The sequence below is a fragment of the Brienomyrus brachyistius genome, chromosome 3 (assembly GCF_023856365.1).
Source record: "Brienomyrus brachyistius isolate T26 chromosome 3, BBRACH_0.4, whole genome shotgun sequence".
Classification (NCBI taxonomy): domain Eukaryota; kingdom Metazoa; phylum Chordata; class Actinopteri; order Osteoglossiformes; family Mormyridae; genus Brienomyrus; species Brienomyrus brachyistius.
This window is the reverse complement of record NC_064535.1, coordinates 1,715,498-1,724,311: the sequence shown is the minus strand read 5'-3', so window position 1 is coordinate 1,724,311 and position 8,814 is coordinate 1,715,498. Positions and strand designations below refer to the sequence as shown.

The following is an 8,814-nucleotide window of genomic DNA, read 5'->3' as shown; positions in this document are numbered from 1 at the left end:
GTGCTGTTCCGTCTCGTCTCACGTACCGGCCAGTAACGCTGTGCTGTTCTGTCTCGTCTTACGTACCGGCCAATAACGCTGTGCTGTTCCGTCTCGTCTTATGTACCGGCCAATAACGCCGTGCTGTTCTGTCACGTCTTACGTACCGGCCAATAACGCTGTGCTGTTCTATCACGTCTTACGTACCGGCCAATAACGCTGTACTGTTCCGTCTCGTCTTATGTACCGGCCAATAACGCTGTGCTGTTCTGTCATGTCTTACGTACCGGCCAATGACGCTGTACTGTTCCGTCTCGTCTTACGTACTGGCCAATAACGCTGAGCTGTTCCGTCTCGTCTTACGTACCGGCCAATAACGCTGTGCTGTTCTGTCACGTCTTACGTACCGGCCAATAAGGCTGTGCTGTTCTGTCACGTCTTACGTACCAGCCAGTAACGTACTGTTCGGTCTCGTGGCACATACCGGCCAATAAAGTTTTGCTGTTCTGTCTCGTCTCACATATCAGCGAATGACGTTGCTCTGTTTGGTCTCATTCCATGTCGGTCAATGACGTTGCTCTGGTTTGTGTCATTTCAGGGCTTTTCTGTGAAAGAAAGATGTCCTCTTGTGACTCATCCCCATGTAAAAACAGCGGTACCTGCATGGAGACGACCACGGGACATGTGTGTGTGTGTCCTGAAGGCTTCCCGGGGTCCAACTGCGACGACGAGCTTGCTGGCGAGCGCGTGATGCACAACCACCCTCACAATCGGCCATGTAACACCTCCAACAATGTGAGGACACTTCATCCCTCCTCCACATCTAATTTTGCCTCAGAGAATCTAATTAATATGAAATGTCACTTAAGAATGAATCCGCTGTCTTTTGAGCGAACCAAGGGGTGTCGTTTGTAAGCTTATAATATCAGTTATTCAAACGGCTGGGTCTGGGGGTAGGGAGGGGCCCGAGACAGCTGGTAGGATGCGGGGGCATATCTGGTGGTTGAGGCCCGTGCCCCCCCCAGCTCGCTGTGTCATGTGGTCAGGGGGCGGGGCACGTGTGTGACCTTGAGCGCAGTGTTGCCGCCCTGCCCACTGACCCGCGTACCATCTGCTCAGCTGCTGATGTTTATGCATGTGAGAGCTTTTGTTTTTCATCCTTCTTCACAGTCAGACGGCTGCAGTGAGTATTCTACTCGTATATATGAAAATGGGGGGGTCTTTAAATGCATAAACACCTGGATTATTTCCGATTCCCCTTAAATGTCAAAGGTCACCTTGGTGATGTTCCTTCTCTCCAAGGACAGCTTGTCATTTTCATACCTCCTCTCTCTCTCTTGCTCCATCTTCATGTTCTCTCACAGAAGATGAGTGGAGACAGGGCTGTTTCACTGAGGTGTTGATTAGTGTATCTTTGTAGTTGTTTCCCTGAATGGAACAGAGCTCCTGGTCTCGCTTGCTGCCCAATCGCGCACCTTCTCACTCTGAGACACATCTCTGCTATTAATAAGATGCTGTCCTTTGAATATTCCAGCCTATTCTAGTGAATTGCTCTGACAGGTGAAATGGGGCTGTTTCCCATGAGCCTTTGCTGACCATTGTGTTGTTCTGTACCTGTCCAGAGCTTTACGTGTGCCAAGGAGCCCAACCCGTGCAGCTCGAACCCATGCCTCAACAACGGCAGCTGCATGCCACTGGGGGAGCAGTACCGCTGCAGGTGACGCGAATCTGGCCGGCTCCCCCACCCCTGGCCCCCTTCTCGGGTCTGCTTCGATGAGGGCCTTTCCTCAGTCCTGACAGTCCAGCTCCCGAGAATCTGCTCACTGCCATGCAAATATGATTCCATGACATTTATTTATCCAAAGCGACATACAATAGAGAGAACAGGGTCAGCAACCCCTGGAGGGGTGGGGGGCTTGAGGGCCTCGCTTAGGGGCCCGGCCCAGGGTCCCGGCTCAGGGTTAGGCTTAGGGTTAGGGTTAGGTTAGGGTTAGGGTTACTCTGACGGTCTGAGGAGACGCTGGTAGTGCCGCTTTGCGCATTTCATTTCAAACACAGCGGGAATCCCCCCTCGCCTCCCTAAGTCCCCCACAGTCAAATGGAGCAGGTCGAACGGCCCGAATGAAGAATCTGTGTGAGAGGAGCAATAAAATCACGTCAGGCTGATTGTCAGGAATCTGTCATTGGGTGGCCATCGCTGGGGATGTGTCATGATTGACTGCGGAATGGAAGGTTGGTTTCTGGTGACGATGGATTTCTGGTGATTTCTAGGCAAACCTCCATGCTGAGATGCCCCCCTCCCCCTCCCTGGGTCATGGATTGTGTTTTTTCCAGATGCCGTCAAGGATTCACCGGCCGGGACTGTGAGGAAGTGACAGACTACTGTGGGATGCTGGGAATCGACTGCCTGAATGAGGGGCTGTGCCTGAGCATTATTGGCGGGTATCGTGTGAGTAACTGTGAGTAACGGAATGTAACTGGGAGTAACAGGACGTAACTGAGAGTACTGGAGTGTGACTGGGAGTACCGAGATGTAACTGGGAGTAACAGAACGTAACTGAGAGTACTGGAGTGTGACTGGGAGTACCGGGATGTAACTGGGAGTAACAGAACGTAACTGAGAGTACTGGAGTGTGACTGGGAGTACCGAGATGTAACTGGGAGTAACAGAACGTAACTGAGAGTACTGGAGTGTGACTGGGAGTACCGGGATGTAACTGGGAGTAACAGGATGTAACTGACAGTACTGGAGTGTGACTGGAAGTAACAGGATGTAACTGGGAGTAACAGGATGTACCTGAGAGTACCAGAGCGTAACTGGGACGTAACTGGGTGAAATTGGACATAACTGGGTGAACTGGGATGTAACTGGGAGTGATCAGGCATAACTTGGAATACCAAGAGCACCTGGGAGTGATGGGGCATTACTGGGAGTGACAGGACGTTATTGGGAGTGACCAGTAAGCAGGCGCACGCCACACTGATGTGGAACCTGTCCGCAAAGTCGCCGGGTAATAAATACCCACCCCCATACAAAAGGCCCCCTTTAATTTCCGATATCCACGCCTCGATTTTAAATCTATCTACTGCTAAGCTGCTTTTCTCTGAGCCCCTAATTGTTTTCCAAATAAGTAGCTATTGTGTCCAGGCTGATATTTTATTTGTATGGAATGTTTAATCTCCGCCGGGGCCTACTGGGGCCCGATCGGACCTGCGCATGTCGTCTCTTAGATGCAGCTATGTTAACGTCGGCCTCTACAAATGTTATGAATTGTACTAACAACTAACAACCACGATTCCCGCTCAGCTGCCGCTGTCAAACTTACCCACATTTTATTCATTCATCATCTACTGTTAATTAATGTGTGAAATGTCGCACGGGGAGTGCGTGTCTGCTGCCGGTCAGTGGGGGCCGTGCGTGTCTGCTGCCGGTCAGTGGGGGCCGTGCGTGTCTGCTGCCGGTCAGTGGGGGCCGTGCGTGTCTGCTGCCGGTCAATGGGGGCCGTGCGTGTCTGCTGCAGGTCAGTGGGGGCCGTGCGTGTCTGCTGCCGGTCAGTGGGGGCCGTGCGTGTCTGCTGCCGGTCAGTGGGGGCCGTGCGTGTCTGCTGCCGGTCAGTGGGGGCCGTGCGTGTCTGCTGCCGGTCATTGGGGGCCGTGCGTGTCTGCTGCCGGTCATTGGGGGCCGTGCGTGTCTGCTGCAGGTCAGTGGGGGCCGTGCGTGTCTGCTGCCGGTCAGTGGGGGCCGTGCGTGTCTGCTGCCGGTCAGTGGGGGCCGTGCGTGTCTGCTGCAGGTCAGTGGGGGCCGTGCGTGTCTGCTGCCGGTCAGTGGGGGCCGTGCGTGTCTGCTGCCGGTCAGTGGGGGCCGTGCGTGTCTGCTGCCGGTCAGTGGGGGCCGTGCGTGTCTGCTGCCGGTCAGTGGGGGCCGTGCGTGTCTGCTGCAGGTCAGTGGGGGCCGTGCGTGTCTGCTGCCGGTCAGTGGGGGCCGTGCGTGTCTGCTGCCGGTCAGTGGGGGCCGTGCGTGTCTGCTGCCGGTCAGTGGGGGCCGTGCGTGTCTGCTGCAGGTCAGTGGGGGCCGTGCGTGTCTGCTGCCGGTCAGTGGGGGCCGTGCGTGTCTGCTGCCGGTCAGTGGGGGCCGTGCGTGTCTGCTGCAGGTCAGTGGGGGCCGTGCGTGTCTGCTGCAGGTCAGTGGGGGCCGTGCGTGTCTGCTGCAGGTCAGTGGGGGCCGTGCGTGTCTGCTGCCGGTCAGTGGGGGCCGTGCGTGTCTGCTGCAGGTCAGTGGGGGCCGTGCGTGTCTGCTGCCGGTCAGTGGGGGCCGTGCGTGTCTGCTGCCGGTCAGTGGGGGCCGTGCGTGTCTGCTGCAGGTCAGTGGGGGCCGTGCGTGTCTGCTGCAGGTCAGTGGGGGCCGTGCGTGTCTGCTGCCGGTCAGTGGGGGCCGTGCGTGTCTGCTGCAGGTCAGTGGGGGCCGTGCGTGTCTGCTGCCGGTCAGTGGGGGCCGTGCGTGTCTGCTGCCGGTCAGTGGGGGCCGTGCGTGTCTGCTGCAGGTCAGTGGGGGCCGTGCGTGTCTGCTGCAGGTCAGTGGGGGCCGTGCGTGTCTGCTGCAGGTCAGTGGGGGCCGTGCGTGTCTGCTGCCGGTCAGTGGGGGCCGTGCGTGTCTGCTGCAGGTCAGTGGGGGCCGTGCGTGTCTGCTGCAGGTCAGTGGGGGCCGTGCGTGTCTGCTGCCGGTCAGTGGGGGCCGTGCCTGTCTGCTGCCGGTCAGTGGGGGCCGTGCGTGTCTGCTGCCGGTCAGTGGGGGCCGTGCGTGTCTGCTGCAGGTCAGTGGGGGCCGTGTGTGTCTGCTGCAGGTCAGTGGGGGCCGTGCGTGTCTGCTGCAGGTCAGTGGGGGCCGTGCCGTCCCTAAGATGTTACAGACCCCGGGCAGAGCCCTGCAAGGTTAATGAGAGGCTGTAATCCCAGTGACGTTACTCACTGCTCTGGTGTGTTACTGGCTTGGTTACCATGGTAACAAAGCTTTTTTTTTTTACTTCCCCCCAATAGTGCCTCTGTGCTCCGGGCTGGACAGGCGAGTTCTGTCAGCACGTGGAGAGTGCCTGCTACATCTCCCCTGACCGACGCCAGAACGGGGCCGCCTGTGTGGATGGCAGCCAACAGGGGGCACCACGGAGCTACACTTGCCACTGCCTCCATGGCTACACAGGTAAAGTGCGGCCCCTCCCCCCCGGCTCAGCCAGTGGCTGTTTGGTTGTAGTGCCAGGATCTCTATGCTGACCGTCAGGCGACGAGCCGACATTGGCAGGGAAACGGCCCCCGGCGCGACCTCACCGCTAATGTGCCGGCCGTCCCACGCAGTGTGAAATAGGCCCTTATTAGATATTACCTTAACTTAAATGAAATCATTTTAAAGTCGGCTTGACGTGTTTTGACAAAACCATCATCAGAATGCATTAACTAATGGAGATGATTTTTTAAATGTCAAAGTAATTTAATAAAGAGATTAATTGATGGGGTTATACGTGTGCAATTACCCTTCCTGCATGCTGACTCACTTTATTTGCTGGAGTTCTCGTCACAGACGGAACAAACTGTGGTCGACTCTCACCACAGTTTGTCTTTTATATGAAAAATATCGTAACTTTGGTTTCCTCAGTTCGCGATGGCTGTCGCCTACCTCCATTTCTTGGTTTTGCATTTCGTGACTCTGTAGCAGTGCCTTCTTTACCTTAACTGTATTAATTGCCTTGCTGACTTTGGGCTAATTATGTGGCGCAAGAGACCTTCTTCGAGGTGCATTACGGACAGTCTGTGCTGGGCTGCTCTTGGAGGGCCACATGCTGCCTTATCCCAGCTACGCGTCTGTGATGGAATGATACCTTTCTGTGTCCCATACGCCTCTGCTTTCCTGACAGTCCTTCATGCTCCGCCCATCTGTGCTCGAGCTGTTATACAGAATTACACAGCCTAGGGGGGGACAGGGGCGGGGGTGTCGCCGCGTTCTGCATCATCTGCCGGTGACTGAAATGCTCCCTTAATGAATGACTGATGGAATTTGCTATTTTTGTGAGATTTTCTTCATGAGGAACCACAGAAGCCCCATCTGCCTCCCTGAGCACTTCCAAGTCTCTCTTCCATCTCTCCCCCATACGCTGCTGATATTGTGATGTTCGAGTTACGCACAGAAATGTTTCTAGCATTTTCTGTGAAGAAGACGCCGTCCCAAAGGCCGGCGCCAGAGTGAAGCGTCAGATCTGTATCTCCGCACCGGGGCAGATGACACACTCAGGAATCCTGAGCACCCCGAGACAAGAGACGACTCTGGAAGGGCAGATGTGCGGCAGATATGTGCTTCCGTTTCCTTATCTGTCCCCTGCCTCCTTCCATCTCCCGTCGGACACTTAATTGAATCACGCACAGCCGATAGAAGCCCCACACCTCCCTGCACATCATTACTGCTGTTGCCGCCACCCTGCACATCGCCCAACGCCACGCCAGTTCCACAGGTTCCCAGACATACTGATAAATCACATTTCAGGCTGATTTTCCAGTCCGTCTTTGCACTTAAACAAGCTTTCAGAAGTGTGACCTTAATCTGGAGCCTGTGAGAGAATGCGGCTCTGGTTGACGGTGCCCCTAGTGGCCGACGCCTGCGGCTGTCAGGCATCTCTCTGCTCGTTTACCCGCTGGGGGATACGGCCGCTTGCTATATTCTAAATGGATGCTTGCCGGAGCGGCAGGCAGACAGTAAGCAGGCGGACTGGTTGCTCCATTACTCCCAGCTCTGGATGTTGATTGGCTGTGCTGCATGGTACGTTTCTCGGTCCGTTTCCTTTTCTATGATGTGAAACGCTGAGGCACAGTCTGGCCAGTCACAGTGTCATACATTGTTAAACTTTTTATTGGAGACTCACTTGAAAAATTGTTCTTGTATTCAGGACTCAAATCACACATTTGCGTGAGGCCCCTGTTGGCCAGAAACATTATACAAAATATTAGCGTTATACTAAAGTGAACAAGTTCCTTATTTACAGAGGCTGAAGCAGCCTGTTCTGCAAACCAGCTAGTTAGCTAGCACCCGCTGACTTTCAGTGTTTTTTAGTTTTTTAAATATGTGACTGGGGGCCCCAAAATGACTTTGACTGGGGTCCCAAAAACCAGCTAACTGGTTTGCTAAGAGGTTTTACTCTATCATCTGGAGATTAAGGCTGAAGGTCAAGGGGAAATCTCATGCTGCTGCAGCCAAGGTTGACCATGTTCAAGCCCCCCCAGCCCTGTCCGACTGATCACAGTAAGCTGGAAGGATCTTTCTTTTGAGGCACATTCTGTCTTGGGGGCCTTGTAGATAGCGTGATCCTGGGGCCCAAGTGTGGTTGGACCCTTTGCAGAATCACCATCAGGAGCTAGGCTGAGCTGCGGAAGAGGACCGGAATGTTCCAGAATCTTCTACTGAAAAGGAATAGGCCAATTATGTAATTTGTAATTACGATGATGATGATCCTGTGCCCTTGGCCTAGTCCATAATCCTAGTCCTACATCAGCCTAGTCCATAATCCTAGTCCTACATCAGCCTAGTCCATAATCCTAGTCCTACATCAGCCTAGTCCATAATCCTAGTCCTACATTAGCCTAGTCCATAAGCCTAGTCCTACATCAGCCTAGTCCATAATCCCAAGAGCCATTGATCATGCGCCTTTATCTGCATGCACCGTTTTTGCAATAAAGTGATATTTATATTATCAGCAGAAGGAAGCATTTATGTCATAAATGTTGCATTTTTTTTCTTAGTAAGAAAATGAGAAATGCGTTTGCTTGTAAAGGTTGAGGTTAGGGTGTGTCACTGGTGTCTGTGCTCTGCTGATGAACGTAAAAATCAGGCACGCGACTGATACTTGATGGGGAATGTTTGTGAAGAACACACAAACTCTGCCTGAACACAGTTACTGAACATGTTGTCAGAACACACTTTCCTTTGCTGCATAGGAAGTGCACTGGACAGAGCTACTGAAATATGCACTTAGAAAATAGGTAATTTGTGTGTGTAATATTAGTGTATATTTACATAATTCTGGAATGATTAGTGTGGTATTTATGCTTCCAAGCAGCATGAAATTTTAACCACTACGCCGTGCAGGTTATTGGAGTCATTTTCTGTACACATTGTTCCCGTCAATGTGAAGACAGATTTGAGGGAGCTTGCAGCTGTAAGTTAAGGTAAAATTTACAGTGTGAGTTCACTGTGCTTCCCCCTGGAGATTGTACTTCCTTAGCAGGTAGCATTTGAATATTAATGTCACCCAGGTGACCTTTGATCTCTGGGTGACACCATTTTGTCAAAGTGGGGGTACCGGTTCTTCTTGGTCCTACATCTCGTCAGGCCATTAGGGTCTCTGGAGAGAAGATCCCCCTCCTCTGCCCCCTAAGTCTGACCAAACTCTCTCCGTCTGTCTTCATTCATTCTGTGTCAGGTGGGCAGGCAGTGTACAGTGTACAGTGTACAGCCGTCGGGAGGGAAGGCCCCTCATCCCAGCCATCTTTTACCCTGACGAATGAATCAGGTTTCCTGTGCTGCGTTCAAATGCCTAATGACCTGTAGAGGGACCTGTGTCAATGATATTAGTCAAGCCTGGGGGGGCACTGGGGGTCATTTTTGGTTAAGTTGTGGGGGGGGTTAATCGAATCCAAAGCAAGGTTATTATCGTTCACCAAAACTGAAGCTATAAGAAATAATTTTTATATTCAAAATAAGATGCAAAAATAAGATAAAAAAGAAATACCCAAAAATGATAAATATTGCTTAGCTGGAAATAAAAGAAAATAAAAGCGAATGTCAAATACTTTATTAAT

General features: G+C 52.8%; 1 protein-coding gene across 1 annotated transcript in view; it reads left to right on the top strand.

Annotated features, from left to right (window-relative positions):
• Nucleotides 1–5,074: 5,074 nt before the first annotated feature.
• Nucleotides 5,075–8,814, top strand: part of LOC125738578 (protein eyes shut homolog) — a 79,440-nt gene continuing 75,700 nt past the window's right edge. Inside the window, exon 1 of the mRNA XM_049007724.1 lies at nt 5,075–5,173. The gene's annotated coding sequence lies outside the window, so the exon portion shown is untranslated. The remainder of the gene's footprint in view (nt 5,174–8,814) is intronic.